Source organism: Cygnus olor, chromosome 5 (genome assembly GCF_009769625.2).
Source record: "Cygnus olor isolate bCygOlo1 chromosome 5, bCygOlo1.pri.v2, whole genome shotgun sequence".
Lineage (NCBI taxonomy): Eukaryota > Metazoa > Chordata > Aves > Anseriformes > Anatidae > Cygnus > Cygnus olor.
This window is the reverse complement of record NC_049173.1, coordinates 23,405,991-23,414,126: the sequence shown is the minus strand read 5'-3', so window position 1 is coordinate 23,414,126 and position 8,136 is coordinate 23,405,991. Positions and strand designations below refer to the sequence as shown.

At 48.5% G+C, this 8,136-nt stretch overlaps 1 long non-coding RNA gene across 2 annotated transcripts; it reads right to left on the bottom strand.

Annotated features, from left to right (window-relative positions):
* Positions 1–2,351: 2,351 nt before the first annotated feature.
* Positions 2,352–6,242, bottom strand: LOC121071251. Of its 2 annotated transcripts, none has more exons than XR_005820481.1 (2): positions 5,822–6,242; positions 2,352–5,603 (listed from the first exon to the last, which is right to left on the bottom strand). It is a non-coding gene; the product is annotated as an uncharacterized LOC121071251 (long non-coding RNA). The 2 variants fall into 2 exon arrangements; XR_005820480.1 differs by having other exon boundaries at positions 2,352–4,118.
* Positions 6,243–8,136: the final 1,894 nt, after the last annotated feature.

The following is an 8,136-nucleotide window of genomic DNA, read 5'->3' as shown; positions in this document are numbered from 1 at the left end:
GCTCGCGCCCTTTCTGCAGGGACAGGGGCAGAGCTGCCTTGCGCGGGTTATTTTTGCATCACGGTTGCTGCATGCTAGGCTCCCTAAATCCGCTGCAATCCAGGAAGAGGTGATTCCTCCTCTGCCCACCCTGCCCGGAGCAGCCCGTCACCTCCTCCGCGAACTGGGCCAGGCGCCGTGCTGCAGCTTTGCTTTTGCTCGGGGAATTACACGCTAAGATGGTTCCTCCTTCCCCTCCCCCATATCTCCAGCCACAAAACCCAAGCAAATGCTTGCGAGCTAATCCTGTGCAGAGACTTTATTAAATGAACACAACTGGTACTGGTGGCTTGTTTGTTTGGGGTTGCTTTTTTTTTTTTTTTTTTTGCATTTGCTATTTTTGGAAAGCTAATCCTCTGGAGTTACCCAGCGATTTCAGTCACCTCCAAATAACACTTACTAATAATCTTAATAAATCCGTCTCCTAAGCAGCAGCACTCCTGCCTGGCACTGAAGCACACCGAACACCTCAGCAGCTCTGCTTCAGCTGCCACCCTTGTTTATCTTCGCCGTAAACGACAACTCGCACTTGCTCGAGACGTTCACGATGCTCCCCAAACAGCTCCTGTGGGCGGCGTGACCCCATGCACCACAAGGGGAAGGCAGTCAGGAGGATGTGACTTGCAGCTTCCCCTCTTCCTCTGCCCCTCTCCCAGCCGGGGTGCTGGGCACTTTTCACGAGGCCGCTTGCGTCTGGGGTAAGGGAGCCACGTTAGGTCTACATGTGGCCATAAGCACAGGGAACCTGCTTGATTTCTTTTGAAAAAGGGAAGCTCCTCACTCAAATAATGTTCCTAACCAAAGCAGCGGAACCTGGAACACATTCTCCACATTTCTGGTGCCTAGTCAGGTGTTCACTGCAAGAGATGGGACAGACTCTACTCTCATTTATTTCGTTGCCTTTTTGCATGAAGTCAGGACAAGAACAGACTCATTAGGCACCAAGAATGGATCATCAGCATGATGTGCGTGTCCCAGCCCCAAAACACACGCCTAACACGCTTCCTAGGTTCAGCAGCCTGGTTTAGTGTCCACAGAAACTTTGCAGGGCTCTTGTCTTTACCATTGTATTTCCCCAGGTGCTTACAGACCCTCAGGCTTTATGGATCTGAGGAGCCCGGTGCTGATCTCACGCTGCACACACTTCCTCCCCTTTGCTCCTGAAGATCCTCAGACAGGCAGGCAAGTTCCTACCCAATGAGTCTTCGTACAGAGACTCCTTCAATAAAGTCCCCATTTCCTTCAAAACAACTCAGTGAGAGGCACTTAAGTATTATTAACCCCTGGTGTTGCTGATGGGGAAATTAAAGAACAGTGGGAAGCGACTGGTTTAAAGCAGAGATACCAGGGGCAGATCAGGTACCAAGGTGGAAAAGGACTGGGGATTTCTTGCATGTACATCCTCCGTCTGCACAGACAGACTCCTTTGAAGTTCTTTTGTTTAATGACTTAATTACAGCTTGTGATATGCTCTGAAATATATGGATGACAGACATTATGCACATTACCACTGCAGCTTGCCTGTAAGCCTCACGCAAGGTGGCTGACGGGAGGCAGTTTCCTTATTGTGCCACCGGTGACACGCACACGAGCCTCGCTACAGGCTGGCTCCGCTTCTCCCGACTGTTTTTCAGTATTCCCTGTCTCACAGGGGCTGAACGGCTGCGTATCAGGGCAGGCAGAAAGTCATCTTAGCAGAAAAATGAAAATAAAAAAGGAAAAAAAAAAAAAGGAAATTTGGGGAAAGATGCCAGGGTCTTGGCCTTGATTATACTAATTGGGAAGTGAGGTGGTTCCAAAGCAGCAGATAGCAGAGGTTTGTACTACCCATGCCCTGTTGTACTGGAACTGGCACAGCAAAGGCTGGGCAGAGCGAATCCTATTTCTAATAAGAGCTCATCCTTACTTACTGCCATCTCTTCAGAGTCAAGGCAAGGTTAAGCCAAACACTAAGAGAATTAAGAGGTTTGCAGTTTTTATCCTACATTAACCATTTGGGCTCACCTCTCCAGGCGCCCAATTAGGATTTTCCTGGCTAAACCTTCCTCCAAGACCCTTGTTAGCCACTGGGAAACTACAGATTTTGGGGGGCTTCTTTTTGTTCTGCTTCCCTGTGTTTTGCTCTCTAAGATTTTGAGCACTATAGGCAGGGGCCCAATGAAGGGGGGAGACACAAAACCAAACAGCCCACAGCTCAACATCTGCAATGTCGAGGTCCACTGTGAGCTAAGAGAAGGGAAGAAAGGAATGAGAAGAGTGTGCAGGAAACAGTCTGTGAAAAGGAGCCTGAATCCATGTACGGGCAGAATAGATCACGTTTGAAACATTTTTATTTGAGCAACAATTTACAGTCTGATGGGGGAAGAGGTAGGGAAAAGAAAAGACTGGGAGAGAAGACGGGAAGACTGCAGACAAAAGAGGAAGAACAAGAAGTATTCTCATTTTCTTCTCCTTTGTTCATATCTCCAAATTGTGAAGCCCCTTTTCGAGCAAGACATAATTGAAATGTCTGCTATCCTCACGTTTCCTTTCCCCTCAGTGTATAGTAAAAGAAAATCCATCTGGGCACAGAAAGAAATGCAACCCATGCACTTAAAAGGGAAAAAGACTGAGCAATGCGGCCACGGGATGACAGATAAATATGGAGACACAGATCCATGTGGGCGGATAGTCACAGGCAGCACACACGGGGGTGAAAAAACCCCACCACGACACACATGTGCGTGCTGCGGCCCCGCCGCCAGCACCGTGAATAAAGGCAGCAGCAAAATCCTCCTCCGACGGGTGCTCCCGCTACCAGCCCATCCTCCCAGCGCCGACACCGGCCCCGGCCCTGCTGTGGGAACTTCTCACACGGCGCTGAAAACTCAGCAAGTTTTGTGTAGTTAAAAGGCTGAAATCACTCCCTCCGCCTAATGTGCATTCTCTGTTCCAGCTCCCCTTCCCCCAGCCTCTCTGCTGATCACGTACGGTCGGCGGTGCACAAAGGCGAGCTGGATTTTGGCTCTGCGTACACGCCCGTGCGTTCTCCCAACATGTGTTTCTCTCAGTGACAACGCTGACACAGATCCCGCGTGTCGGGTGGCAAAAGCTGCAGACGGGTTCCCATAAGTCTATTTCTGGTGCAGGGCGAGCGTGTGAGCATCGCGCTGGATGTATATTTAACTCCACATGTTTTAATCCGGAGGGGTCAGGAAATCGGAGCACGAATGCCCTTGTTGTGGCAGATGGGAATGCTGGGGATGGAGGCAGCGCTGAGGCTGACATCACAGCTCCGTCTCTCCCGGGTCTGGCCCGGAGCTGGGGCGGAAAGCTGCGAGCAGTAACCCCTTCCTGCCTCCGCTCCGGGCGAGCCCGTCTCCACAATGTCCCCTTTGTCGCTCTTCCCGCAGCCCCAGCCAACGCAGCCTTCAAAGAAAATCGCTTTGGGCCTGCTCAGGCTCTGATATTTCCTTTCCAAAAGAAATAAAATTGTATCAGCTCTGGCGGGAGAAGGTTAACCGTGGTGGGAGTGTGTCACCTCAGCTGTGGAAAAACACAAGCCCCAGAAGAAAGCCTTGGCATTTATCATGCAAATACGCAGATAGGAGTGCGCAAGGACACAGACCTCCTGCTATAAACATTCAAACCTAAGTAAATGTAGGAACTGTCTAAAACCTGACATTTAAATACCCTTGTCTCAAGGCAGATGTGTAGCCTTGAGAAAAGGAAGGCTCCAAGCTCTGCCTTCCCAGCGCTCCCACCTCTGGGTGCTGCCCTGCTCGGCTGCCCCATCACGCAGCACCTGCAGTTAGGGCTCCACGGCTCGGGCCGTGACAGGGGAGCAGGGGGCAGAGCACAAGTCAGCCTTCATCTGCCATCCACTACAAATCCAGAAAGGTCAGAGCAGGTATAAATGTCGCTGTGTTTCTGCGCATTGCTCCGTGGCTTTCGGGCTCCGTGACGGTTTATCTGCACATGCCAGTCCAGCGTAACAGCACCTGGGAGGATTTGAACGGGCAGCACCCACTGAATAAGTCTTGGGAATCTTTAAAAGCCTCTTTTGCGTGTACATCAGCCCTTGCCTTTGCCATTCTTCTCTGTGGTGGCATGGAAACAAGCCACGAAAAGAAAAAAAAAAAAAAGGATTTTGCAGGAAAACAATTTGAATCTGTATTTGCACTTTTCCACAGTCAGCAATCCCCTAAAGGTCTGGGATCGTTTTCTCTTGCCTATTCCTTTTTACTCTGGCATCTTATAAAAGATCCTAAAAAAATACTTGTTCACTGTTCAAATAACAGAGAGGGACTAACTCGCCTTGCCCCAGTAATGCCAGAGAATCCCACAAAGAGCACTGACCTCTCCTTCACTCCCCCGTTTCACTAAGGGATTACAGCAGTCTCAATACAGGCTTGTCCATGCATGGGCTGCGATTCCCAACCACTGCAAGATCTTTTATGAACGTAATTTCAGCCTTATCCACATTTCCTGACTTTTCTGCATTCCCATCTTACCTTTGATGTAAAAGTAACTAACACAGTGGTTAACCCTTTGGGGCAGGAACTCGGCATTTTCTCTATCTATAGATGACCCTAAGGCAATACTATGTTATAAAAGAATTGGTAATTTGGCGGTGTGTATGTGTGCGTGCATTGAACTGTAGAGGGGAGTATGAAGAGAAAGACAACAGTGGTTTGAAATACATCTTTAGGATTTTTATAAGAAATCCGAAAGAAGAAAGAAGAAATATAAGAATTATAAGAAAGATTTCCCTTCTTAAGAAATCCTGAACATGGGAGAAGAGACAGATCCTCAGTCTCACTTGCAGCTCCTCTGCAGTATAAATTAGCCACCACCCGAACTCAGGGCTGTGAGTATATTCCTCACACATGCATCTCCCTCTGCTCCATGTGGGAAGAAGGGCAAAGGCAGAGCCCGTGCTGCTGCTGGGACAGCAGCAACAAATGCTGTTCAGGTGCGGTACATCGCTTTGGCTCCTTCAGTTCTGCTGGGGTCCACATCAGCCCACAAGTGGGTCAGAATCAGAGGAACACAAAAGTAAATTGGGAGCCAATTCCTGCTATTTTCCTAAGCTGCAGCAAATGCAAATTTAGCTCATCTTGAACTCTGTTCCCCTCTGTTTAATTTGTTGGAGAGTGGCATTTATATGACTGTATCTAATGAATGAATCCAGAGTGTTGTATAACACCCAGTTTGGTGACACAGTTGTACATGTCAGATGCTTGTACAGGTATTTCCACATAGGTGATATATGTGCATTGAGCATGGCTGTGGTTCGATTAAATAACAGATGTATGTCCAGACACCTTCTCTGAGGGTGACTGGGTCCATAACATAGGAGGGACTCAAGCTGGGACCAGGGCTCTGCCTGAGAAAGGCTGCTTTGAACACGAGGCCCCGCCAGCCTGCACGTCCTCTGCCTGAAGCACAGCTCCATGGCCACCCTCCACACCCACACATGGGCTGGGGTGCAGCCCATGAAGGTAACTACTGATGGTCTGCACCCAGCGCCTCAGGTGATGGAGCAGAAGACAGGCCATTAGGAGATGTTAAGAGTGCCTTGGCTGCAAAACAGTGGGACAGGAAACAGCAGTGTTAGTCTTACATTCAGTGTATGACTTGATAGGTCTCCATTATGTGGTAAATCTGTGTAAACTTTAAGCATCCCCTGTCAGCTACAAAATAAAAAAAAGCTCTGTGGTGACTGGGAAATCAAAAGTCTTCCTCTGTAAGCTCCTGTCTTATTAACAAGAAGTAATTTGACAAATACTGCTCCACAAACCTTAGTTTTGGAGTCCAGAGCAGGCCAGCCGGATTCTGTTCCTTCCTTTATCCGCTTCCAGCAGAGGAGTTTAACCCATTCCCTGGAGCTCAGGGCAGAGGGCAGGGAGCCCACAGCCACACTGAGTCACCAGCCGCTAAAACAGCACCCTGATGTGTTTGCTGTCTCCCCAGCTTTGGGGGTATGAAAGGAAAGCCGCTGCTCTCACGGGGTGGGTGTGCATGTGCCTGGGGCTTATGAGAACCTTTAGGAAGTCTGCCTTAATTTATACGGTTGTGGGTTTATTTGTGTGCAAATATACATGCCTGAGAGCAAGGAACAGTGTGGTTTGGAATCAGCAGATGGGTTTTTTTGCTAGGAAAGGGTTAACCGGAGTGCCCTTGCTGAGCTCCATGTCTCCCTGCATTCCAGGGTAAATGGTGTTTTGCAGAGCCCGGTTACCTATGGCAACAGCAGAGAGGAATATTGCAGGCGAATCTTCTGAATCACAGGATTTACAGCCCATATGTTTATTCTGCAGTGAAACACTTCCAGCTCCCGCTTCTGATGTGAGCTGGGAACCGCGAGAGGGCTTTGCAGAGCCATTTAAAAGGCAACGCGAGCTGGAAGCAAGGCGTTTTTAATCAAAGGACCGGTTCAAAACAGAAAAACAGTGCGGGATCAGAGGAGCCTCCGGAATGAGCCGTACTAGCACGAAGCATACCTGTGTCCCCCCGCTGCCGCCATTAACTGCCTGCCCCCATTCCACGGCCAGGTCCCCAGCCCCAGGCCTGCCACAGGCCGGGCAGGGCCGCAGCCCGCGGCCATGTTGCCCAGGGCCTGCAGCCACCCAGGGTCTGCAGCCGCCCTCCTCGCCCCGGCACTGCCTGGCCTCCCCGTGGCCCGTCCGTACGGATCGCCGCGAGGATGTTTGTCATGAAACATTCAAATCGGATTTTTCTTAATGGTCATGACTAGAGCAGGGTGCTTTAAGTATGAGGTATATTCACGGTGTCGGTTGAAAAACAAGGCAGTGCATACATGTGTCCGTGTATAATTCTGAAATGCCGACGGCTTTGCTGAACTCGCTGCGTCTCATCCCATCGGTTCTGAGAAAATAAGCAGTTCCAGGCCTGGCTAAACGGTGCGGGGAGATCATCTGGGAATTCAGGAAGCTAACGGCACAAGCCAAGGAGCTGTGGTTGAATGCTTGAGCAAAGATTCATTTCACCTAACTCTAACCCTCTGAAAGTCAGGAATCTGGCCTCGGCTCCCTCTGTAGTCAGTAGAGATAAATTCAATTGCTCAAAGACAATTTATCACACCTAAAAGAGCTACCTGCCCGGCTCAGTGTGTGCATGCAGGTGCATCTTGCAGTCCTGAGGCCAGTAACGTGATCCTGGTATGGGCTGAGGACAGTTCACTGTAAACACAGCAAGACAAACACATAGGATTGAATTCACATGGAAATGTCCAATTACATCCGTCTTTCTGGATCTTGAATGCTCCCATATGCTGCTACTTCTTCACTAAGAAATTTGCAGTGTTGCTACATATTAATCTAGCTATCTCACAGCTTGGGAGGAAAACACGCTTCCAGCTGAACGCAATGCTGAACATTTTGAAGGAGTCTGCTACTTATTTTTGAAAGTACAGAGGCAGGTCACTGCAAACTGTACTTGCTGTAAGCCAGGAGGAATTTGCCTTGCTGATAAATATTTAGCAGTCACAAAGGAGGAATCTGTGACGCCTTGTATGGGCACCCTTTCAATGGGTTCAGAGCAGTACACGCCATTTTTCAGGGTTCCAAATGTGCACTTTTTCGGAAAGGGAAAGCAAAAATAAGATACAAAACAGCTGAATCACAGGGCTTCTGTGTGAACCGTCAGAATTCAGAAATGGCACATCTGTTTAACTCGGAATTTTGTTCCATTTGGCTAAAAAGAAAACATTTACTTTTTCTTATTATTTCACTTCCCCTCAATTTAGAAAAGAAAACAGAATCTGAGTTTATTGATCCAGTGAAATTTATTTGGAAAATGGCTTTGAAGCCCCGGACTAAGATAAACAGTAATTCATAATATATGTAGCAAATGATCACGCAAATCACAGCAAAGGAGCGAGAGGAGGAGAGTGGGAGGAAGAATTCATCCTTTAGATGCAAAATGAATGGGTCTTTAAAATAGGAGCACTGGCGGGGTATCTGTCTGCCTATCTATAGATTGCTTTTTTAATGCACCCATCACTATTGCATACAAGCATCAAATAAAAAATTAAAACTTCAATTCAGTTTGTCCATCCATCATTCCCAGGTTCGGCTTTTTTGTCTGTTTGTT